Source organism: Orcinus orca, chromosome 1 (assembly GCF_937001465.1).
Source record: "Orcinus orca chromosome 1, mOrcOrc1.1, whole genome shotgun sequence".
NCBI lineage: Eukaryota > Metazoa > Chordata > Mammalia > Artiodactyla > Delphinidae > Orcinus > Orcinus orca.
In genome coordinates, this window is record NC_064559.1 from 98598356 (window position 1) to 98624845 (window position 26490).

Sequence of the window (26490 nt, forward strand, 5' to 3'; positions counted from 1 at the left end):
AACTATTCTTCCATTATTTGGATAAATCTCAGTTGGTATATTATTCTTTAAATGTACTACTGTTTGATAATATTTTTACTTGGGATTTTTGCATCATTATTTATAAATGAAATTCTGTACTTTTTTTTGTGCTTTACTTCGTCAGTTTGGTATTTGTGTTATGCTTATCAGAGATCCCTTTTATTTTCATTTCTTGTAATAATTCAATTAAAATTCACTTTATAGTAAAAAAAAGATTCCTTTTAAGAAAATAATTCTCATTACTGAATGTTGATTTAATTTTTATTATGTTACTTAAAGATGTATAAACATGAGACTATGTATTAATGTTTGGTGCTTATAGCTTTTATATTATAAACAAAAAATGTATATAAAGTAAATAAATACAAAGCAACAAAATAATAAAGCAATGATTATTCGAACATATTCAAACATGCAACTTTAATGTAATGTGATGAATGTTTTTGTTTTGCTGAAACTAAACCATTGGTGTTGGTATTAAGAGAAAAAACTGCAGGCTCACATCAGGCTCTGTATTTTATTTAGTTTTTTTAACTTCAATACAAGAATGCTAGTTCACATACATTTATTGTACCAATACTTGATTAAAGTCTCTGTTTACCAGAACCTCATCTTAACCAAAACTCTGCCAGGTGACAATTGATAGATCTGTAGAATTGCATTATTCACCTGAAAAAAAATTAACATGACAACATTATTAAAGTCTTCATTCAACACATATCTATCTACTTGCCACTGGAATCATAGAACAAGAACGTTCTTCATTGGGTATTTGCACCCGTAGTGGGTGTTTACAACATTACTGCTAATGAACTTTTATAAGTTGGTGCCACAAAGATAGAATCCCATACCTCAGCTTACCAGTCAGATACGCCCCTGACAGCTATAGGGCAGGAATTTTTTAATGTGACAAGCCTTTTGGAGAGGTGCTAAGGGGCAGAAGGGAGACAATTTGTCAGATGCCAATTTAGTGAATGTTCAAGTCATCAAAATTATCAAATCTATCCATTTACCAGAAACTTCTTTTTTTAAAACTATGTGTAAAACTTAAAGCAATTCATACTGGAAAAATGGTTTAACAGATTTCAAAGATTTCTGTCATTTTGGTTGACAGGTTTCATTATTTCTTCCTAAGAGCACCTAAAGCAATGTTTCATGTCTCTCTACCCAGCTCCCTGCTGGAGACAGAAAGAGAAGTCAGTTCACAAGATGGCCTGAGAGGGGAGACTGGGAGGCAGAGAGATGAAGAGGCTGACAGGCAGAGGGAGAGGGCCTGAGGCCAGGGAGGCAGTCTGAAGCCAGATCCCTGGGGTCTTTGTTCCCCAAAGTCCTCACAGGTTCTGGTAATCCATCTGACTCAAAGCACTGTAAATTTTATCAATAATTTTACTTTATTTTATTTTTAAATAAATTTATTTATTTTTTAGCTGTGTTGCTGCGCGCGGGCTTTCTCTAGTTGCGGCAAGCGGGGCTACTCTTCACTGTGGTGCACGGGCTTCTCATTGCGGTGGCTTCTCTTGTTGCGGAGCATGGGCTCTAGGCACGCAGGCTTCAGTAGTTGTGGCTCGCAGGCTCAGTAGTTGTGGTGCTTATTTGCTCCGTGGCATGTGGGATCGTCCTGGACCAGGGCTCGAACCCGTGTCCCCTGCATTGGCAGGAGGATTCTTAACCACTGCACTACATGGGAAGTCCAAATTTTATCAATAATTGGCAGAAGTAAATATTTTATAAATTTATCAAATTCAGCAAATTGGTTGTCCAATGGACTTCTGTGTAAACTGTCTTTTAGCAAACTGGTTTTAGCTGAATTAACTTTGGGTGAATGTACGTGAGCCTTACAGCTTAATGGGTAAGAGATTAGGCTTTGGGACCCAGCTGCCCGTGTCAAACCCTCAGTCCACTTACCAGCTGCAAACTCTTGAGCAGGGCCTTGACCTCCCAGTGCTTCCATCTCCTCAGCTGTAAGAGTGCAGTAGTCAGGGTCTTCCTTCACAGAGCTGTCGGCAGAGTCACTGAGTTAACACACTCACAGCACTCAGAGCAGTGCCGGCATCAAAAGCACAGGTTATTATTGTCACTCTGCCCTGTCCTGCCTGATGGCCAGTCCTCCCACCTGTCTCCTCCACATAAACCATGCACCAGGTGGTCCCCATCAGGACGATGCTCTGTGCCGTTATCTGGTCCCCCTGTGAAGATGCTGTAACACAAAAGCAAACGCAGCCCTGAAAACGCCTTTGTTATAGGTGGGCACCTGTAGGATCCAAATATGCACATAATGAACTACCAGATTATTAACTGTCAGATTATTATTGACATGAAAGCATGAAATGTAAACATTCTAACAGAGCACCTGCAGGACCCCGAGACTACAAAGCACACCAGTTTGAGAAACACCATTCCAGGAGCAATGGACCCAGATGGGAAAGGCAGCAGACAAAGGGGCAGGAGGGGTGAGGGGACGGAAAGCTCATGAACCGCACGATGCCACACCACATGGCCGGCCCAGTCAGAAGGGGTGGAGGGGAAGGAAGTGGAATCCCACAGGGGGCTCCTCGTGGAACAGGAAGACCCCACTCAGAGGAGGCTGCTTCTCTGTGGCTTTCACAGGCCTGGGGCAGGCGGAGCAGACAGGGCTCTCCAGCTCCCATTGCCCAGAGCCCAGGCTCTCTTCCCAGCCTCCCCAGGCAGCTGTGAGGCCAAGCAAAGGATACAAGGCATGACATCTAGTTCTCTAACTCATGTGCTCGGACTTCAGGGTCCTGACAGAAAGCAAAGGCAAAAGGAATCCAGATACACAGGTTTGCTGAGCCAACTAGCAGAACAAATAGAAAGACTCCAATCAAAGATGAAAAAAGCAGGAAAAAAAAAAAAAACCTAACATGAGACCTACACCAATATTTGGTCCTCCAAAATAAAGGAAAGAAACAGCAGTTTGCAAAAGACTGATGAAACCAGAGGTGAAAGAAAATATCAGAATATGAAGGGGGTTGGAGGATGGAGCAGCAAATAAAATAATTGAGGAGAAAATTAATTCTTTGGCAGAACTTAAAATACAAAGAACAGAATCAACACTACAGAAAACTCCATCAGTGATGGGAAACACGATGAGAAAATAACATAGAAGACAAGAGGGAAGCCATTAGAGCAAAATGGACTGACAATGGGGACCAGACTTGTAGATAACTAGTTCCCCAAAGAAGACACAGAAGGAACAGAGAAATACAATACTGTGGTCAAACAGCATGCACTTCCTCCCCCAGAGCCTCCCCTCTTCTTACTAACAGCCCTAACTGGCTCTGCTGTCAAGACGAGATACCTGGATCAGGGATGTAGGTGGGGATACTCCCCTGCTCTCTGGTGGTGGGCACGTGGCCCTATTCTGGCCAATGATAGGTAAGAAAAGTTTCCTGGGAGCTTCTGAGAATGACTTCCACCTGACAAGAGGAAGGAGGGAGAGGAGAAGCCCGTGCCCCTCGCTGCCCACTGGCTCTTGCCTCTGATTGTGGCTGTGTGAAAGCGAGGAGCTTGAAACTGCTGGAGCCATTTCAGAGCAGAGGGAAGGTCAGGAGATGCAGAGGCTGACCCACAGCTCGTCTCTGGGCTTAGACGTTACCCGGGGAGCAGCGTGAGTGACGTCACAGATGTGGGAAAGAGCAGTGTGCAGATGGGCGAAAGGGAATGGTTTTGGAGTTTGTTGGTATTTGCTAAATTACAGAGTGCAAAGGAGAGGCTGCAGATGAAGTTGGACACGTGGACTGAAATTAGGTTTTGCACTTCTTGTTCAAGATGTTCATGAACGAAGTAAATGCACGTGTGTCCTCTCCTTCCCTGGAACCTTAAAACTATAGTAAATGTATTTTGTTTAAGTGTATCGATCACATCAAAGAGAGACAGGGAGGCAACTAATCAGCAGACCAGAGACGCCTGGAATCTCAGAGAGAAAAGGAAGAGGACCGCCTAGTAAGGCAGAGCCAGACCCCAGACCAATTACATCAGAATCTCTGGGGTCTTGCCCAGGGGACAGGACTTTGTTAATGATCCAGGTGAGCCCGACGTGCAGCCAAGTTTGAGAACCAATGACCTAGAACACACACCTAGGGGCACAGTGGAGGACAGAGCCATCTGCCCAGAGGAAGCGCGGGGCCTCTGAACTCAGACGGCCGGGTAGGAAAGAGGGTGGAGTGAGAACAGGGCTGAAACAGGGAGCCTACTGGGCAGTCTGGGCATGGAATAGTCAACTCCCAGCCCTCACCCAGCCCATGCATGACCATGAAGGAGCCAGGCATTTCCTTCTCAGATGTCAACAAATAAAGGCTCTTCTAAAACAAAAACAAAACCCAAAAACCCTGAATGCATGCATGGTCTGGAGAGAACTCAGCAGCTTGTGTGGGTACTGGGGCCTCAGGAAATCCTCCTCATTCTGAAATTTAGGGGTTCCCCAGCATAAAAGCCAGCCCCTGCCACCACCCTAAGGTGGAGCCTGATTGCCCACAGAGCTGCCTGGATCCTTTTCAAACAAAAGGGGAAAACCAAGGCTCCACCAGACGCGAGACAAAAGCCGGCAGCAGAGGATCGATTCCAACCACTGGCAGGAAGAACAAGAGGCAGGTTGGAGGGGAGGGGGAATCAATGAGTTAAATCCACCCTAGATTAACAAGAAGCCATTAGGTATATTTCATTTTGAAAACTCCAGAAATACCATCAGACACATTATCAGATCAGATCACAAATACACATCAGACACAGAAGTAAACACGGAAAAACTAAAACCAGAAATAATACAAGTGGTTGCCTCTGGGGAGAGGAACTGGGGCCAGGAGGGGACTGAGACTTTTCAGTACATTTTTTTTTTTTTTTTTTTTTTGCTGTACGCGGGCCTCTCACTGTTGTGGCCTGTCCCGTTGCGGAGCACAGGCTCCGGACACGCGGGCTCAGCGGCCACGGCCCACGGGCCCAGCCGCTCCGCGGCACGTGGGATCCTCCCGGGCCGACCGGGGCACGAACCCACGTCCCCTGCATGGGCAGGCGGACTCTCAACCACTGCGCCACCAGGGAAGCCCCTTCAGTACATTTTTTAAAACCATGTGCATGTATGACTTGCTGACACATATACGTATGCTATAAGTATGTATATTATATATCTGATTATATATATATTTAAAAGGAAGAAATCAAATCATAAGGCAGCACTTGTCCAACTTGAACGTGCACACGATTCACTTGGCAATCTTGTTCAATAGCAGGTTCTGACTCAGTAGCTCTGGGGGGCCTGAGAGTCTGCATTTCATACAAGCTCCTGGGTGATGCTAAAGCTTCAGGTCTGAGGACCGCACTCGTAGTAGCAGGGCCATAGATGATGCTAAAAGCCAGGCTGAGGCATCTGAAATAAATTCCGTGGGTAACTGGAAATCAGTGAAGCTCTTTGAACCGGGGAGAGGCAGCATCAGAAGATGCTTTAGGTGGATTAATCAGGGCAGCATGGCCTCTCGGGAGACACTGGAGGCACAGGGCCAGAAAGGAGACATTGTAAAATCCAGGCAAGAGATGAGGGGCTAAGTCAGGGCAGTGACGGAGGGCAGAGGTGACAGGATAGAGAGACACGGCTGCAGTAGAATCACTTGGCAAAGGACTGGGTGTGAGGGGTGAAGGCAAGAAGGAACCCAGCTGTCCAGTGGAGAGGGTGCTGGGCCTTTAGAGACTCAGGGCAGGAAGGGGAGCGCAGCCTGGGGGGCCCGAGTGTGAGGATCCTGCGGGACCAACTATTTTTGGTAATTTTGAGATGATAGAAAAAACGTATATTGGTCCCTGCCCTGAGTTCCCGGCAAAGAGCTCCTAAGACCCTTGCAGTTTCCGAAAGTGATAAGAGGACTAGGGCATCTTTTGTTCTAACACTGGGCCTTGATTCTAGTTTCTGACACAGCATTCCTAAATTTCTGGGAATTTCCGGGCTGATAGCAGAGTCTTTTGTTCTCATGACGTGACTCTTGGTGGGATCCTTAGCGGGGGCTGGTCACGAGAAAGACCAGGCTAGGATTAGAAGTCCCTCTCCCGTTTTTCCAGAGACGGAAGAGAGGCTGGAAATGGAGTTATTAGTCTATCATGCCTACACGGGGAAGCCTTCGTGAAAATCCCAATAGTATGGAGTTTGGAAAGCCTCCACGTTGGTGAACACACGATGTGCTGGGAGAGTGGGGCACCTAGAGAGGGCACGGAAGCTCCACGCCCCTTCCCACATACCTTGCCCTCTGCATATCTTCCCTTTTCATGTTCGTCTGTATTCTTTATAATAAACTGGTAAACAGTAAATAAACTGTTGTCTTGAATCCTGCAGGCTGCTCTAGCAAATTAATTGAAACCAAGGAGGAGGTTTTGGGAACCTCCGACTTATAACATCATCAGAAGCACGAGTGACAACCTGGACTTATGATTGACATGTTAATGGGGGGTGGGGCAGTCTTGTAGGACTGAGCCCTTAACCTGTAGCCTATCTCCAGGTGGACAGTGTCAGAACTGAATTGAATTGTAGGACAACCAGCTGGTGTCACAGACTTGCTTGGTGCTGGGGTACCCCACACATCTGGTGTCAGAAGTGCTGTGAGTGCTAGTAGTAGTAGCAGTGTAAGAGTTAAGGAGGGACAAGGGTGGTGGCGGGGGCGGGGAGGAGGAATGAGTTCTTCCCACACAGTAATGCAGACCAAGAGTTCAGAAGAGGTGGAAATCAGTGAGGAAGTGACCGAAAGGTAGGAACCATCCATCACTCACAAATACCAAAAATTGTCCCTTGTCAGGAGCATGCCCGGGGCCTGCATGTGACATGGGTTCCAGCTGTCAGGGTCACACTGAGGCCATTCAGGCAGCCTCTTTCCTGCACCCCCACCGTGCTCTGGCCCATCTCTGATGCAAAGGGCACATTTGCAAGTCCAGGGCCCAAGGCTGACCTGAAGAGGAGGACTCCGGCCCTTCCAGAGAAAGACCCCAGGACAGACCTCATTCTCAAGGAAGCATGACCTGCCTCTGTGACCCGGGCTCAGAGTTTCCCTTCACGGGCCCTCAAAAGGGTCAGGGTGGCACAGAGCAGCAGGGAAGATGGGGACACCCCTCAGGGTGACTTCTGTCTCTTCACCTCAACACCACACACTTACAGACCAGAGATAAAATGCTAAATACATGCATGGTCTCAGGAGAGCCACTGATGAATCCGTTTTATAGCACTTCAAATGTTTAAGTCTTTTGCTTATACGGGGCTTTTTTTTTTTTTTTAATCTGTAATGTGATTTGCTGTACGTTAGAATAAAAAAGAAAATAAAAACAGCTGCATGGTTCTCTGTGAGACAGTTGGAAAATACCTCCATTTTGTAAGGCCGAGCAGCCTGGGAGAAAGTCTTCTGGTGGGTGAGGGGCCCCCAAAGGTGGGAGGTGGGAGGTCCTCGCTCGGGTCACTGAGGCGGGCCCCTGTGCTGATGAGGTGGGAGCCCAGCCCTGGGCTGAAGGGCTGAGGATGGGAGAAGTCTGGCCCCTGGATACACAGGGCACTGCTGCCTCTGTTCCTGCTGTATCTACACGACAGACATTCCTCCTGGTCTCCAGTCCGTCAGAGGCATCCAGGGAACTAAACCATCATCAACGCACCCCACTTGTCTAGCACTTTCCAGGGCAAAAGCACTTTCACCTATGAGAGAGATAAGTACCATTGGGATTACCTTCCCATTTTACAGATGAGTAAACTAAGGCTCCAGAGACGTTGGTTAACTGGTAAACCGCAAGATGTGGAAAGTCAGTACAAGGCAGAGCCTGGCCTAAGACCAGGTCCCTGCCCTTTCAGACCAACAGTCTTTCCAGATCCAAGCCCCTCTCAGGGCAGTTTATCTCCCACGCAAGATGGTTTCAGACCTTGAGAAGCCACATGAGGGGGCAGGAGGCCAGGACTGTCCCAGGGCAGCCTCTTGCCTCCCTCGCATCACCCCAGAGAGGAACTAAGACCTGTGGCTGCATCTCAGCAGCCTCTGAGATCAAGGTGACTTTTGGTCAACCACAGCCGCCTCCCCTTGCACTCAGCGTGTCAAAAACAGGCGTGCACCTCCGGCTGCAACCCAGACCTGCAAAGGCTGCTGGCCTGGCAACCCTCAGCTGGTCTCCCAGCAGGGCCCGGGGACCTTCCCTGTCTGTGAGCTGCAGGCTGGTGGACCTGCCCTTCTTCCTGGGGCATTGAAGTGTCCTCCTAGGGAGTCTCATGGTCCAGCTTTCACAGGGTCTTTTCACCTTAGTCTTAACCATCCCATCAGTCACACCAAGTACGTTACCTTTTAACGCTAGAGAAGCCCCCCTAGTGGAGGGACTGCCCCACGCTGCGCTTGTGCCCAGCCCCCATGCATGGCTCTGCCCAACCTCAGTTTGTGGGTGACTCTCTCCCCAGCCACATCAGTCGGCCTCTTTCTGCTGGGCTTCCTTTATCACAAGGGTTCCCTTGTGGTTCTTGGCCTGACAAGTTCTCAGCATCTCTCTTGCAACCAACAGGGTTTGGACAGAACAAAACATCCAGCACAACCTTCTACCCACCCCAGGGGCTCAGGGTACACCAACCTCCCCACAGGGAAGAGGTAGGTCCCCACTCATGACCCCTGAGAAGGTGCCCACCGACCTTTGAGACCGTCCCATTGGGAGCACAGAGGGGAGGGAGAGCCCCAGCAGGAACAGATAACTGGGAAAACCTCCCCACTTTAAGGGTCACTCCCCATCCCTTATGGGCCTAAGAAAGAACCCCCATCAGCCTCCAGCCTGCACACCAGCTCCCACTCCCCGGAGTAAGACCTTCCCTCCCGCCCAATGCCCGAAGACCCTTCCAGATGCAGCTCAGATGGCCCCCTGGGAGCCTGCCCCATCTGCCCCAGATGAATTAGGTGCTCTCTGCGCTGGCTCCCACAGCACTTCAGCTAGTTGTTGATTATTTGTGATGTGACCGGGTCACAGGCTCTTGTCCCCCTCTTCTGATGCAGGCCCCAGGCCCTGTGAACAGGGAGGCAAGGAGACCCCACGCTCAGGCTGGTGCCAGTGCAGGGTCGGCACCTGAGAGTGGGTGTCCTGTTGACTCACCCTGGTCCCAGCCCTCCCGTGAGGACGCTGGGGTGTCACATATGCCCTTGAACACGACAGGCAGCTTTCAGCTAAGCTGCACGTGGCAGCCATGGCTGGTTTCCACTCAGCAAATATTTACTGAGCACGCCAGTGCCTCGGCACAGCCAGGGCCCTCCTTTCCCGTCCAGTCACCATCTGCTGTGGTCACTGAACCCCGAGGTGAGCGTCACGTGTGTGCCCTCCCTCCGCAGCTAACCCCACAGCCACTCTGCTCCATGTGGGCGCCCCACCTCTTTAGGACCTGGGCAGAGTCCATCACGGGTTGGGTCCAAAGACACAGTCCGTGTTAGCCATCTTGCTTCCAGTGCAGACACAGCTTATGCATGTTTTCTACTCAAAGTCTGTTACTTGCTCTCAGGAGCAATAAAGAAGAGACAGGAAAGTAGCAACTTAAATTATGCAGCGATTCCACTCTAGGAGAATCTACTCTCTTCACAAACTGAAAGCTTGGAGGAAGCTTGAGACGGAAGCTGTAAATCCATGGGTTCCCTTGGGGCCCTTGGTCCATCTCTCTGCTCCCACCCACCTTCCCCGGGGGCAGGGCTGTGTCAGGAGCTGTTTAACAGCTGGCTCTTCAGGAGGACAAGGCCCTGGTCTCTAGCATTTGCCAATCCCTGTGGTGTGGATACTCCCTCCGTGGCTCATTTCAAACCACCACCATGATGACCCTGAGCACAGACTCGGGAAAAGACGCGTAACACCAGCTCTCACAAGCCAGCTCCAGGCGTTTCCAGCACGTCCCTGTCTGGGACAGGAATCTAACATTTCAATCTGCAGACACATTTTCATGTAGCCTTGCTCGGGAACACAGCCAACCGTCTACCAGGAGGAAAAGGCAGTCTCTTCCAAAGCAGGAGGACAAGTTGCTGAGGGTGGTACGTCGGTCTACAACACAGCAGCATCCTAAGGGATTCACAGGAGTGGTTCTAACTGTACTTTATTCCCACCTTAAAACCTAACTCTCCCCTTCGTTAACCAAAGCGAAGGCCTGGATACCCCTCACCCACCCTCCTCCTTCACTACACACCCCCGGCCCAGGCTCAAGTGGGGTCCCCCGCCCACCCCGTCTACCTCCCCACCAGACTGTGTATCCTGAGGGCACAGAACGACTTTTTCTCTGGGAGTCCAGCATGCTGGGAGGCGGGAACTTGCAGACAGACAGGCAGACTTTGATTCCATTCCTGCTTCTACTACAGACCGGGTAATTGTGGGCAGATCCTCCATGGCCTCATCTGTAAAACGGGATAATAGCTACTTCCCAGGGTTGTCGGGAGAACTGAGTAAATGTGGTGCTAAAAGCACCCAGCGCAGGGCAACCCCAGCAGACACAGGCCCCTGCTTACCTCCTCCCATCCTCCCAGGGGAGGCGACCTGAGCCATAGTCGGACAATTTCGCCACCCTGTGGCTAAGATCAGAATTGCACAGCTGTTCCTGGATTTGAGGGAAACTGCTTAGAGAAGGGAAGGGCTGGTGGGGGCTGGTGAGAATCAAGACCAGGGTTTCTGAGAGGACGCCTGGTATCATGGAAAGACACTGGGCACTGGCATGAGGTTCCGGAAACAGTTTTGGAGATATTAGCTGCTTGAACTTCAGCAAGTTATTTAACTTCTTAAGCCTCAGTTTCTTCATCTGTAAAATGGACATAATGATTTCTGGGTCATTAGATAAGCACTCAGTAAGTGTTCGTTGCTCTTCTCCTTGCTCTTGACCCTCTTCCTGCCCCTCTTTTCCAGATCCCAATAAATATCACCTTTCTGCCTCTGCAGGTCCCCTTAGTAGTTCCTCCTTGGTCTCATCTTCCCCTAGAGGAAGTATCTCAAAGTCCACAGTCATCCACATATGGACTTAGAGATGTCCCAAAGCTCTAAATTTTTACAATAATTCAATAACAGGGAGACACTTGGTGATATACTCATGTCAACAAAATTATGTCAAGGATGATCTATAGAGTAAAATGTCAAGATATTTATTTGTAATAAAGACTCCCAGTCTGGGGACAGGTGTCAAACCAGGGACCCTAAACACCCCCTTCCCGTTAACAAGTTCTCTCCCCAACAACAAGGGGGTTTGCTGGACAAAGACCCTGTGATGGTCAGGAGGGGGCGTATTTCTCCCATATTCAGGAACTTCCTGAAACTTCCTGACCCAACTGGAAGCACCTGTCTGGTGGGCAGATTGCTGTGAGCCTGATGCCGAGGACATACAGTGACCAGCATTGTTTCAGTGGTGACCAGTGTCCTTGAGGTTATAAACCCTCCCTGATGGGCCAGTGCCACAGTCCTCAGTGCTGGGAAAGCCCAAGATTTAGGACTCAACAAAATTAGGTCTGTATTTTATCTTATTTACTTGTTACCTGAGTGGCTCTGGGCAAATATCTGAACTTTTCTGAGCCCGTGAGCTGTCACAGCATTGGGGATGTGTTCCTACTTCAGGAGTCTCTGGGTTTAGCAAGTGCGGTCCTGTGCATGTGCCCAGTGAGGCCACAAATGCTCAGTAAACACACTTATTCTCCAGAATCCATTCTCCCGGAGACACTTCCTCTTATGAAAGGTTGGCTTTACCACTAGACCAGGTTTCCAGGAGCACCCCCTCATGGGACCACAGTTTCCTAATTTTCTTTTAAAAAGTTAAGACTATCCTTGGGGATAGAAAATAACTGAGGATAGATACTCACTAATTCCTTCACCAACTCATTTCTGGATTTTAAATTCTTCACTCACCAGAAAGAAATGCCATTAAACCTAAGCAAATGGATAAACAGAGTAACTTTTATTATGTGGCCAGAGGACAGGAGCAAACAGATCACAAAACAAGAAATGCAATTGTTTCATACATGCAGTGGAAAAAATACGGGGCATATTAGACAGCTCAGGCTGCCATTACAGATTACCACAAACTGGGTGGCTTAAACAACAGATACTTTTTTTCCCACTCTTGGAGGCTAGAAGTTCAAGATAAAAATGCCATCAGAGTTGGCTTTGGGTAAGGGTTCTCTTCCTACCTTGTAGATGGCCACCTTCTCACTGTGTCCTCACATGACCTTTTCTCTGTACAGACAGAGAGAGCGAGCTCTGGTGTCTCCTCCTCTTCCTAAAAAGACAAGAGTCCTATCAGTTTAGGCTCCAAATCTTTTGAGCTCAGATAACCTTCATTACCTCCCTAAAGGTCCTCTCTCCAAATACAGTCATATAACGGATTAGGGCTTCAACATCTGAATTTGGGGGGGAAGACAATTCAGTCCAAAACATGGGGTAATCAAGTAAATGTTTGCCCTTAGGGCTGCTGTCTCTGGGGTGGAATTTTGAGCGCGTGGCATCTTCACAATGACTCACCAACCAAAATAGCAATCAGAGATAAGACCAGTGCAATAATGAGACAGGCCCTCTCCATCCCATTTGGGGATCCGTTTAGAGAGAGCAGCCCTGTCCTTGCCACAATCGTCATTTGAGACACCGGCCCCATCAAGAAGTGAATGCCGCCTCCCCTACTCACCTTCAGAGGTCATGGACCACACAAATGATATGGTATCTGTTGCCAAACTCCTCAAAAATTCCCCACATGGGTGATGGATAACCTCTCCCTTCTAGCAATGACACTCTTGGGGGCCAAACCCATCCATCTACTTAGATCTGCCTCTGATTCTCATCAAGACCTGGGGTGAGAGCTGGCCTCTATTCCAGTGCTATGTTCACCTTTTCTTTCCCCTGGGCCATCTGCCAGGGGAATGTGGCAGTGGGTGGGCGGGCAGGTCCACTCCCCATTCTCTGCAGGGTTGGCAGGTCTAGGGGGACTCATTTATCAGAATCTGAGCAACGGGGGAGAGCCCACCACCCCACCTGGGAAAAATATCTACCATTAGTTGCTCTGTCTGGATGTTGCTATATTTTGGGCCTTGAAATTGTTTTTTTAAATTATTATTGAAGTATAGTTGATTTACAATTTTGTGTAAGTTTCAGGTATACAGAGTGATTCAGTTTTATATATATCAGTATGTATATATAGAGTATATATACTATATATAGATATTTCTTTTTCAGATTCTTTTCCCTTATAGGTTATTACAAAATATTGAGTATAGGGCTTCCCTGGTGGCGCAGTGTTTAAGGATCCCCCTGCCGATTCAGGGGACACAGGTTCGAGCCCTGGTCTGGGAAGATCCCACATGCCGCAGAGCAAGTAAGCCCGTGCGCCACAACTACTGAGCCTGTGCTCTAGAGCCTGCGAGCCACAACTACTGAAGCCCGCGCACCTAGAGCCCGTGCTCCCCAACAAGAGAAGCCACCGCAATGAGAAGCCCGTGCACGGCAGCGAAGAGTAGCCCCCGCTCTCCGCAACTGGAGAAAGCCCGCATGCAACAGCGAAGACCCAACACAGCCAAAAATAAAATAAATTTTAAAAAAATAAAAAATATTGAGTATATTTCCCTGTGCTATACAGTAGGTCCCTGTTGGTTATCTATTGTATATATAGTAGTGTGTATATGCTAATCCCAAACTCCTAATTTATCCCTTTCCCCACCCTTTTCCTCTTCGGTAACCATAAGTTTGTTTTCTATGTCTGTGGGTCTATTTCTGTTTTGTATATAAGTTCATTTGTATCTTTTTTTTTTAGATTCCACACATAAGCGATATCATATGATATTTGTCTTTCTCTGTCTGGCTCACTTCACTTAGTACGATTATCTCCAGGTCCATCTATGTTGCTGCAAATGGCTTTATTTCATTCTCTTTTATGAATGAGTAATATTCCACTCATTCATATATATATATGTATATATATATATACATGTGTGTGTATATATATATATATATATATATATATATATATATATATACACACACACCCCACATCTTCTTTATCCATTTTTCTGTCAATGGACATTTAGGTTGCTTCCATGTCTTGGCTACTGTAAATAGTGCTGCAATGAACATTGGAGTGCATGTATCTCTTCGGATTATGGTTTTCTCTGGATATATCCCCACGAGTGGGATTGCTGGATCATATGGTAGCTTTATTTTTAGTTTTTAAGGAACCTCCATACTGTTCTCCATAGTGGCTGTACCAATTTACATTCCTACCACAGTGTTGGAGGGTTCCCTTTTCTCCACACCCTCTCCAACATTTGTTTGTAGACTTTTTGATGATGGCCATTCTGACCAGTGTGAGGTGATACCCCATTGTAGTTTTGATTTTAATTTCTCTAATAATTAGTGATGTTGAGCATCTTTTCATGTGCCTTTTGGCCATCTGTATGTCTTTTTTTTTTTTTTTTTTTTTTGCGGTACGTGGGCCTCTCACCGTTGTGGCCTCTCCCGTCGCGGAGCACAGGCTCCGGACGCGCAGGCCCAGCGGCCATGGCTCACGGGCCCAGCCGCTCCGCGGCACGCGGGATCTTCCCGGACCGGGGCACAAACCCGTATCCCCTGCATCGGCAGGCGGACTCCCAACCATTGCGCCACCAGGGAAGCCCCATCTGTATGTCTTATTTGGAGATATGTCTATTTAAATCTTCTGCCCATTTTTTGATTAGGTCATACACACACACACACACACACACACACACACACACACACATATTGAGCTGTAGGAGCTATTTGTATATTTTGGAGATTAATCGCTTGTCTGTCACATCATTTGCAAATATTTTCTCCCCTTCTGGAGGCTGTCTTTTTGTTTTGTTTACGGTTTCCTTTGCTGTACAAAAGCTTTTACGTTTAATTAGGTCCCATTTGTTTGTTTTTACTAGGCCTTGAAATAGTTTTGACCCATATCCTAAAGCTGTCCACATGAAAGGCCAAAGTCTGCTGTCCTAATAAAATTTATTTTTAGGTGTCTGAATAGGACTTGTGTACCTCGACATCTGCTCTACGTGTTTTCCCCCGACCAGGTGCTCCCTGGTAATATTTCAGGCAGTTGACATTTATTGAGTAATTACCATTTGTCCCGCACTGAGACTAAGCACCTGGTGTGCAATATCTCATTAATCCTCAAACAACTCCATCAGGTAGATATGATCATTATATCCCCTTTACAGATGAGAAAAATGAGGCTGAGAGGAGTAGAATGACTTGTCCAAAATCCAAGGCTGTAGATAACGGTCAAAGGATTCAAATCCACATCAGTGTGGCCCCAAAGCAACATTCTTGTCCAATACTTTCAGTACAATCTTGATTGCTTTTATCAACAGACCTTTACAATAACATCTGTGATATGAAAACTATTACCAGCTCTCCAATAACAAAACAACAGACTCTTCTATGTTATGTTTCCTTTGCCTGATATATCAGTTGTTTCATATTTGAGGGATGGCCAAGTGACGTTCCTTTAGTGACTCTTATTTTAGCCAGTCTCATTCCCGTCTAAAGATGTTTGTGATGAATTTCTGACAGATCTATGTACTCAAGGTCTACTCATGTCCAACAAAGCAGGAAAATAATAAGACCATATGGACTTAGGACTTAAAATCTATACCTGTAGAGAAGAAATGCCCCTCTCGATCTGCAATACCTGAAAAAGTTCTACCACCGCCAAGTAGCAACAAGCACACCACACCTAATACTATTCCCCAATAAATGGAACTAGAGATCCTTAGAGAAATGGCTGCTTCTAGGACTGAAGCAGGAAATATACAAGATGAGCCTAGAGTTCTCACAGTGCCATAACGTAAGGAAGTTCTTAAAAAAGAAATGACGGGGGCACGTCAGATGGTCACAGGAGCCAGCTAAAGAACATCCAATGGCCAAACTAGGAATAAGCTGACCAAAAAAAAAATTTAAACAGTGATTTTGGATTATCACCCAAAGTATAAAATAAATGTCAATGAGTGTTTGCTGATATAAATAAATGATTGTGTAAATAAATAAATGGAGATGAGACAATCTCCCCTGCAGAAGAATTCCAATAATGTGTGTAGATGCTCCACCCTCAAGGAGTGAAGTATAACCACCCCCCAGCCCACCCACCCACCCCCTCCTTAAGTGTGGGCGGCACATAATGACCTCCTTCCAATGAGGACAGTATGGGGGGGAGGGGAGAGTAACTTCACAGTGGATGAACCTGACAAGCACTCCCTTTGTCCAGGTGATGGAGGTCAAGGTCAACGGTGGTAAGTCACGTGGGTAGTATGTACCCTTGATATGTGATGAAAATGGCACTTTACCTCCGTGCTCTTCTTCCCAAAAACCCGAACACCAGTCTAATCACGAGAGAAACATCAGACAAATCTCAGTTGAGGGACATTTTAGAAAATGCCTGGTCAGTATTCAAACCGGTCATCAACACTTTGCTGTACAGCAGAAACTAACACAACATTATAAAGCAACTAGACTCCAATAAAAATTAATTTTTAAAAAAATGGTCATCGAAAAAATAGAAGTCTGAGAAACTGTCCCAGCCTACAACAGCCGAAAGAGACATGACAACTACAAGTAAGGTGGTGTCCTGGGTGGGATCCTGGAACAGAAAGGGCACATCAAGGCAAACTAAGGACATCGGAATAACTAGGGACCATAAATGTGTCAGTATCAGCTCATGAATTGTAACAAATGTTAATAGTGTAAAATGTTAATAATAGGGGAAGATACGTGAGTGTATGGAAACTCACTCTACTATCTTCCCAATTTTCTGTAAATCTAAAACTGTTCTAAAAAATAAAGTTTAGGGCTTCCCTGGTGGTGCAGTGGTTGAGATTCCGCCTGCCGATGCGGGGGACACGGGTTCGTGCCCCGATCCGGGAAGATCCCACATGCCGCAGAGCGGCTGGGCCCGTGAGCCATGGCCGCTGAGCCTGCGCGTCCGGAGCCTGTGCTCCGCAACGGGAGAGGCCACAGCAGTGCGAGGCCCGTGTACCGAAAAAATAAAATAAAATAAAGTTTATTTTTTTAAAAGTGCTACCCCTCCTTGAGCTCATATCCCTTCTGGTTATAACAGCTCATGAAAGATATTCAAGCATGTCCATCACCGTTTCCACAAAGGCCAACAAGACTTATGTGTGAATCTCTTCCCCCACATACACAGGAACATTTGCTCCCAAATAAACCCTGTTCCCACTGCCGATTCCATGAAAGCGGAATTGAAAACTGGAATCTGTCCCCAGGGTTGTTTCACAGGTGTTTATTCCATACTCATTCAATAGATGTTTACTGAGCCCCTCCCGGGTGCCAGGCACATGCTAGATGCTCATAACTCAAGGTAAACACAACTTCCCTGTTCCCTGTCCACATGGAGTCCACGCCACAGTGGGGAACAGACACCAAACAAGGAAATGCCAAAAGTCACCTCTCAGATATCATGCCAGTTACAGAGAAGGGAAAGTGCAGGCTGCTGGGAGGGGAGGGGGGCCGTGAAAGGGCAGGGAGGCTTCTCTGAGGAAGAAAAATTAAACTGAAGCCTACAGATTCTGCTTTAAACTAGTTCGCTCTAGTTAGTTCTTGGCAACTTGAATGGCACATACGGTGTTTGTGTAGGGTACAAGAGAATCTGGTCTTTATGTTCCTGTAAGCAGAGAAAGATGGGGTTCACCTGTGCAGGTAAATGATAATTGCCTAAGTGATATTTCTCTACAAAATTAATCTTCTTTATTGTTTTCTTTAACCCCAAAAGTAAGCACCAACATCCATTGATGAAAAAATCTATGGAGACAATAAAATGATCAGTGTTTGCCAGGAGTTAGCAGGGACTGAGGTATGAGTAGGTGGAGCACAGAGGATTTTTAGGGCAGTGAAAGTGTTTGGTATGATACTGTAATGGTAGACAAATCATTATACACTCGTCTAAACCCATAGAATGGACAACACCAAGAGTGAACCCAATGTAAACTACGGAATTCGGGTGATTGTGATGTGTCCACGTAGGTTCATTAGTTGTAACAAATGTCCACGCTGGTGTGGGATGTTGTAATGGGGAAGGCTATGCATGTGGTGGGGCCAGAGGGTATATGGGAAACCTCTGTACCTTCCATTTGATTTTGCCATGAACCTAAACTGCTCTTTAAAAAAAAAGTAGGGACTTCCCTGGTGGTGCAGTGGTTAAGAACCCGCCTGCCAATGCAGGGGACACGGGTTCGATCCATGGTCCTGGAAGATCCCACATGCCGCGGAACTAAGCCCGTGCGCCTCAACTACTGAGCCTGCGCTCTAAAGCCTGCAAGCCACAACTACTGAAGCCCGCGCACCTAGAGCCTGTGCTCTGCAACAGGAGAAGCCACCGCAATGAGAAGCCCACGCACCACAATGAAGGGTAGCCCCCGCTCGCAGCAACTAGAGAAAGACTGCGCACAGCAACAAAGACCCAAAGCAACCAAAAATAAATAAATTTTTTTTAAGTATTTATACTTAAAAAAGATTCAAATAGCATAGAAAATTACACTGCATAAAATGAAAAAAGCAAACGCTGATCCATTCCTTATCTTTGAATGAGCCACTACAATTATAGTCTAGATTGTTCCTGTGCATGTATCTATCCACATGTGTGTATCTACCTATGTGTTTTTGCAGAAATGAGATCATAGAATGCATAGTTTTGTAAATTTATCCATTGACAAGCCTATCTTGGACATCTTCACTTGGTGGTACAACTAGGTTTACTCATTTGTCCTAACAATGACATTCTTTCCTTCTTTAAACAATTCCCTATTGATGGTCGTTTGGATTGTTTCTTATTACCAAAAAAAAAAAAAAAAAAAAAAAAAAATGCTACACTGAACTTATTTGTGTATTTATTACTGTGATCTTTCTTAAATTTTTCTAAAGGGTAAATTGCTGGAGCAAAGAGTATAGACATTATATATTTTAATAAATATTGTCAAGTTTTTCTCAATTTTGCATCAAATTAAAACTCAACAGCATAGGAGAGTGCCAGTTTCCCTAAACCCTAATCAACCTTCAGTAATCAGTAATCAACCTTGTTAATTTTTTAATTTTACCAATCTCTGTGAAAATAGCGCATTGCTTTGATTTTCATGCGTTAAATATTAGCAAGTTTAAAAATTCTAGTATCTGTTAAATGGCCAGTTGTATTTATTCTTCTGACCCTCCATATTCTCTCCACACTTTTCTATTGGATTGTTAGTCTATTTCATATTTATTTATAAGAGTTCCCGGTATACTGTGGAAAATAGCTATCTGTCTACTCTATGTGTAGGGAATACATTTCTCCAATGAGGCCTTTGTCTTTGTTTATTCCCTCTCCCACTCCCCCATCAGGGACTCTGAATGGCTAGAAGCCGTCTTTGATTTAAGGCAGGGATAAGGTTTTGTGGGAAAGACAGCCATCAAGTAGGAGAGTGTCTCAGTCTTAAGCACCTGCAGCTCCTGAGGTCACTGGTGAAAACTGTAGTGTCTGTGGTGCTCAGCTGTGTGGGGAAAGTATTGGGAGGGAAACCATGATTGTGATGAAATGTGACATTCTGCAGTGAGCGGGGTGAGGGAGTCTATGGAGGTGAGTCAGTGGGTTTGTTGGCCGATAGGGAGAGTGACATGTCACAGCTTTAGGAAGAAGTGTTCCAGGTAGCCTGGCCTGGAAAATGCAGTGCTGACCACACAGCTGCTGGGAGCCTCAGATTACTGTGCAGCTCAGGGTCATGTCAGGCCTTTCCCAAATGCGGGTCCTCCCTGAATGCAGACCACCCATCCACGGCAGTCCCAGACCTACCAGCCTACAGCCCTAAGGGCTGGGGATGGTCTGTACAGGAGGAAGAGAGAAGCCAGGTCTTTATAAAGAATGGGGAGATTGTCCCAAAGGCTGGGACAGGTTCACTGAGGGGCTGAGAGGCATGGAGGAGACCATGGTCCCAACTGACCCCAGAATCAGAAGAAACGGTGGCAAGTTCTCCTGGAGCCCCAAGGTCATCATGGAGGACAGGTACCACACGGAGGTGGCAAGAGTCCTGTTTGTCATTTTTTGCTTCAAACAAAAAATGAAAATGAGGCCTATTGCATCTGTTCTCCAAGGAACACCCCACCTTCAGTTCAGCTCCTGCAATGACAGACCCACCTTTACATCCTGAAGATCTCCGGGGGGGTCCAGCTCCAATTGTGGCTCTGGGTTTTTTAATTTCTGGAAGGAAATTCTTCCAGGTTATCTTTAAGAAACTTGAAAAAAGTTGTTGCCACGGGAGTTTCAATGATGCTAATCAATTTTCTGGCTATCCCCTTCAGGCCACTGTCTGGTGGCATCATGCCTAAGAAAGGGGCCTCAGCTCTAATGACTTGGAAAATATGAGCAGCCTGTGGGAACGGTTAACGTGAAATCTGTGTGACGTTGAAGGCCTCCATCTAGCAGACTACAGAGTCCCCTAAATCCAAACCAGTCAGCTGGGTATGTTCCAGAAGGTTAGATGTATTCCATGGCCACGTGTGCAGTATATAATTATGCCTTCCAGGAGATTTCTTTCAAATGTAACTTCCCAAATACATAGAGGTGGTGCTGATTGGTACCCACACCTATGCACACTTGTAATATTTCAACATTCAGAAGAACAAGATGAGGAAACTTTGAAATGAAAACAGTCTATGAAGGCCATTTTTAGGAGCCACTTTAAAGATCCTTACAGCAGTTTCATGAGGTCTGTCCTTATTAACATCGTCACTGGGATCATGAGAAATCGGAGGTACTGGGAGGTTGGGTAACTTACCCAGCGTCACACAGTGGGGGAGGGGAAAGCCAGGATTTCAACCCCAGCAGGTGCCCAGCTGTGAGTGCTCAAAATGAGAACCAGGTGGGAAGTGCCCTACAGGTTCCAAAGCACTGCCCATTGTTCACCTCAGGCTGTCTCCAAACTGACCTGAGAGGCGAGGATTCCCCACTCTACAGAGAAGAAAACCAGCGCAGAGAGGTGAAGAAGTGAAGATGGAAAGGGTGCCTGATACGAAATTGTGGCAGCTGGGTTTGATATTGACATGCGGTCTTCTCTCAGTCCTTCAAAGCAGTCTTACTTCCAGGGAAATGCTCCAGAGCTGGGCATTTCCCCCTGAATGAACCCCAGTCCCAGGAAGGCCCCTGTGTCCCATCCCCAGGCAATCTGCCTTCACCTCTCAGAGTCTGTCTCAAGGGGTGAGGCAGAAGTTCCCCCACTCTCCTCTTTGAAGCTGTTTCACCTCAGAAGTTTCTCATTTGGATCAAGAACTCAGATCTGAAACATAGGGTCCTCAAGGGTCCCCCCTTCTCAATGGTAACCCGCCCCACTCTTAGCCCAAAATAATTCTCACCCAGCCCAGTCTGAGACGTGGACCTCCAGGTCCCCCCACCCTGATTCCTAGCCTAGGCCTCTCCCACATCGGCACCTTGCCCCTGATTTCTCACCCAGATCACAGATCTCTCACTCAAAATAAGCTCATTTTGCCCAGGATTTAGTTCCTAATAGCTGAATCCTGGTTTACTCTTGTGCTGCCGCCCCAGCTATCAACCTGCCACCCCTTCCCCGTTTCTCTGGTTCGACCCTTGTGCTCAATCTGAGAATGAAAGGAAAAGACTCACGGGCCTCGCAGCACCACCTGCAACCAGCACCGAAGCCTCCCTCAAAGCATCCTTCCGTCCTCCCGACTGGCCGCGCAGCGCCTGGGCACTAGTGTCACCTGGCGGCTGAAGATCAAACTGCCGCTAGTGATTTCCCGAAAGGAGGCCTTCCAACAGCACGTCAACATTCTACAAACAAAACAACAAAAAAAACGTGATGAGCGCCTATTGTGTGCAGTACCCTGAATACAAAGACAGGAAGCAAAGCCACTGTCCTAGACGAGCCCGTAGTCTAGCAGGGAGGTATAAGCAGAAATCATTTCAGCGCAGGTTGTATGTGCTACAGTACATTTTCTATCATCTAGGAGACCATAGCAAGCAACAGGTGAAAACTGGAATAAAGCAGGAAGGCCTCTTGGAGGAGGCATGCAGGATGACCCGCAAGGGGCAGGTGGAGCACACACAGACACCGGGAGAGGAAGGGGCTGCAGGAATGGAAAGAGATGTAGCTTGGGGGGGGCCTGTGGCCCAGGTCTCTGTTCCTGATGGAAGCCAAGGAGACTGGTCCAACGTGCTGTGTGTGGGATGCAGCCCCCTGAGTCTGCATGTGACTGCTTTAGGGATGTGAGAAATGGCAAAAGCAACGGCCTTACGGTTAATTTAAAAAGCAAAAAATGAGCTTCTCGACCATCAAAATTTACCAGGAGCATGACAGTCTGAGGGGGAAAGGACAAAAGGGGAGTAAGTGAGCCTATTGCCTGCCTAGGTTTTCCGCAGATCCCTTCTCACTCGTAAGGTTCAGGTAAGGTTGGGGGTCTCAGCATTGGGGAGAGAAGCAAACGGTACCAGGTGGGGGAGAAATGACTCCCTCCACGGCCCCTTCCAGCCATACAACTCAGTGTGCAGAGGGCTGATGTGAATGCGGGGGATGGTGGGTCGCGTGGCCAGGCCTTAAGAGGATGGACTTTCACGGCAGGAGTCAAGGCAAGGGTAATGAGCAAAACCAGCAGCAGTGAGTTCCTGGTAAACCCACCACTCAGATCAAAACTCTACCAGCCACGTGGAGGGGTGTGGAGAAGCCCCTCAAGCAGGGCAGCAGAGCCGGGCCAAGCAAACTGGGGCTGAGGCCAGGAGAGCAGGGCCAGCGGGATCCAGGGAATGTGGACAGAGCCCAGTGTCACAGCCACATCCACGTGATGAAAACACAGGAGAGCAGCAAGATTAATACCTTCCAGCAAGAAGACTTTGGTCCCGGTCCAGCTGCAGGCGGGGTCTGTGGCCTCCATGGGAAAGGGAGCCCTGAGGCCAGGACAGCCTTTTCCACTTGTGTCCTCAGGCCTCCCACAGGCCCTGCAGGTAGCGGGTGCCGAATAAATGCTTCCTGGATGTGAGGATGTTGCAGCTTCCACCTGAAACCACCAAAGAATTCTTGCACCAGGTATCACTGAAGATAAAGGCCCCTTGGCCTCTGAGCTAGCCTTTCCCCCGAAGGAATTCCTGACTCCAGTCAGTGCTCAGAGGCGCCTGCCTGCTTTGAACTCTGCTGCTCGGCCTGCCAACCACCCAGTTCCCAGAGGTCCTAACAGCCAGGCTGCCTCGCCCCACTTCTCCTGACCTAACCCCTTGAGCACCAGCTTCACCCCTGCCCCAGCACGGCCCAGACCCAGGAGCAGTGCAGGCTCAGTCCTGGGGACAGTGACTGCGGGCTAAGAGCCTGGTGTTTCCCTCAAACCTGAACACAGGACTTCATCCACGGATTCAGTGAACACTGGTTGCCTGTTGCCCAGGTCTCCTAGAAAGCCAGAAGCAGAACTGAATACTCTGGTTTTCCTGGACACCATCCCAACTGGTATTGGGGGTTCATCCTCCTCCTGGGAGAGTCTGCACCCACCCTCAACGTCCCATGAGGTCCTTAGCTCTATCCCCGGGACAGAGGGCTTACAAATGTCCCACGTCCCCCAGGTCCCTGGCGCTGGGCTGCCTGCACTCCCAGAAAACTATTATAAATCGCTGGCACCTAACTCTTACTGCCTGTCCCCTCACTGTCAAGGCTGCTCTCACCCCTTGCCCTGTAAGAAGGGAACAGCGTCCTTCCTCTGGAGCACAGCCCCAATCTGTGTGTCCAGCAAATCACTGAGGCCCAGACACTGATTTCCATGTGATGATGAGAGAGCCAGGGTCACTTTTTCTTCTCTTCTTGCCACCTTCTCTTGGTAAGTTTCCCTGATAAAACCTGTCCCTTAACCCATACAAATTTTCAGGAATCCTGCCTGAGATCTAGTCTATCACGGTGGTAATCACAAAAGACTCACCTTGCAAAATGGCACAAGACATTGGAAACTGTGCAGTGGGGACACAAAGGTAATTTTTAAAGCGGGGATGAAATGAAAGAGAGGGGGGATTAAAAGCTGCTCCTGCAGATGCCTGTTCTGCCCACCACTGCCCTTCTCCAAGCCAGGCAGCTTCCCTGCTTCCCCACCTCCCTGCCTCCTACCCCACACATTCATCTGGACTCTCCTTTCCCGGTTTCATTCTCTTGCCTCAACTTCTTTGAGAAACTGTCAGAAAGTCTGGGCAGTCACCCTTCTCCGAAATACAGATTAAATCTTCCCATATCCTTGTGCAAAGATCCACCTACTGAAATGTGAAGCAGCCCTGCCTTGTCAGTGAAGGGTCTTAGTGAAGAATGATGGGTGGGAGATAGAGGGGTGGGCTCTGCCTGTCTTATTCTTGAAGAAAATCCTAAGAACCCTCACAGGAGTGGGGAGCTGTGTGAACAGCAGACGATAATATGCTGAGACTGCTCTGTCCCTGGTGGCCAGGGGGATAGAATCTGGATTCCAGGTGGTGGTAAAAAGTGGTGGTAGCAGGATAGGAAGCAGATCAACACTGGGGTTGGAAGCGTGGAGAATCTTGCTTAGAAATGGAGCTGGGCCTGTGTCATAGAGGGAGGGTAAGAATGAAACAGTATTAAATGCCTACTAAGTGCAGGGCACTGTGACAGGAGCTTATATACATTCTCCCTCATAATCCCTATAACTTAACTACCTGGTCAGCAGAAATGTATGCACCTGGCTCCAGGTGACACAAGAAAAAGGCTCCTGGACCCTAGAGAATATCATACTAAGTGAGAGAAGACAGAGAATGACAAATATTATACAAATATTATACAATACCACTTCTATCTAGAATCTCAAAAAACAATACAAATGAATCTCTACAGAAAACAGAAACAGACTTGCAGACATAGAAAACAAACTTACGATTACCAAAAGGGAAAGGGATACAAACTACGGCACATAAAATAGACAAGCAGCCAGGATTTACTGTACCACACAGGGAACTACAGTCAATATCTTGGAATAATCTATAATGGAATATAATCTTTAAAAAAATAATGGAATCACTTTGCTGTACACCTGAAACAAATACAATATTGTAAAGCAAGTATACTTCAATTTTCAAAAAATGAACAACAAAATAAAAGAAGACAGGAAGAGGGTAAAGTAGAAAGAAAAAAAAAAAAAAGGATCCCGTAACGTTGGGTGAAAGAAACCAGAGAGGAGAGAACACAAACTCTGTGCCTTCACTTGTGTGAACCCCCAAAACAGGCACCATGTTCATGGATGTCTACTGAGGTGGTCAAACTACGGAGAAAAGCAAGTGCTTATCTCTGGGGAGGGGGACCTTGTGATTTTTAAGGGACACACAGACTCCTGGGGCACTGGGGTGTTCCATCTTGTGACCTTAGGTGCTTACACTGAGTACTTCTTTATAATAATTCATTAAGCTATACATTTACTGCTATACACTTTGTGGGTGTTATTTTTCACAATCAAAAAGTCCTTAACAAAAGAATATCACGTTAGCGCTTCCCTGGTGGCGCAGTGGTTGAGAGTCCGCCTGCCGATGCAGCGGACACGGGTTCGTGCCCCGGTCCGGGAGGATCCCACATGCTGCGGAGCGGCTGGGCCCGTGAGCCATGGCCGCTGAGCCTGTGCGTCCGGAGCCTGTGCTCCGCAACGGGAGAGGCCACAACAGTGAGAGGCCCGCGTACCGCAAAAAAAAAAAAAAAAAAGAATATTGTGGATAACTGTTGGGCATTAAGTGTTTCCAGTATTTGTGGGGTTTTGTTAGGATTTATCACAGATGTGGGTAATGAGACAGATGGTATGAACATTTTACAGCTCTTGATGCATATCGCAGACGCTATGTGATCTCACGGTTTAATTTGCATTTCTATGACTACTAGTAAGTTACAACATGTTCTCAAATGTTTCTTAGTTGGTTGTATTTTTTATTTTGTGAATGACCTATACATATCTTTGAATATTACCCTTTGGGGAAATCCAGTCCTGTTTGGGATGCTGAATCCTCGGCATTTTGAGGGCAGAGAGGTGTCCATGGAGAGGAAGATACTAAAGATACCAAAGGGGCGGGGGGAACGGGAGGGAGCAGCTGGTGTCCCTTCCCCAGGCTGCAGACGCAGAGCTGTGAGAATCCTTTCTGTTTGTCTCCACGCATCCTGTGTCCCCTGAAGCAGCTCATGGGACAGGCCCTGGGGATGCAGTGAGCAGACTTCATATCTGCCGAGAGGAGCAGGTCCAGAGGGGCAGCAGACAAAACAAAACAAGGCAACTGAGACACAGGGCTGGATGGGACACACACAGTGATGGAGGGTAGACAATACACACAAGCAGGGTTGGGGAAATGAGCACTTGAGCTGGGCCAGGAAGGAGTGTGGGGGGGGATGGGGGCGGGGGAAGCTAAAAGAACTGTGAGCAAATAGAGAACTGTGTGGAATGGCTGAAACGTCGGGCACATTTGAGACTAGTCTGGAAAGACTGGAAGAGACCACGAAGGCCTTGGATGCCACACACAGT

General features: G+C 47.4%; 1 long non-coding RNA gene across 1 annotated transcript; it reads right to left on the reverse strand.

Annotated features, from left to right (window-relative positions):
- Window positions 1-519: 519 nt before the first annotated feature.
- On the reverse strand, window positions 520-26481 carry LOC117198372 (uncharacterized). The gene is made up of 6 exons (XR_004479510.2): window positions 22836-26481; window positions 20147-21796; window positions 12156-12244; window positions 11829-11895; window positions 1927-2018; window positions 520-690 (listed from the first exon to the last, which is right to left on the reverse strand). It is a non-coding gene; the product is annotated as an uncharacterized LOC117198372 (long non-coding RNA).
- Window positions 26482-26490: the final 9 nt, after the last annotated feature.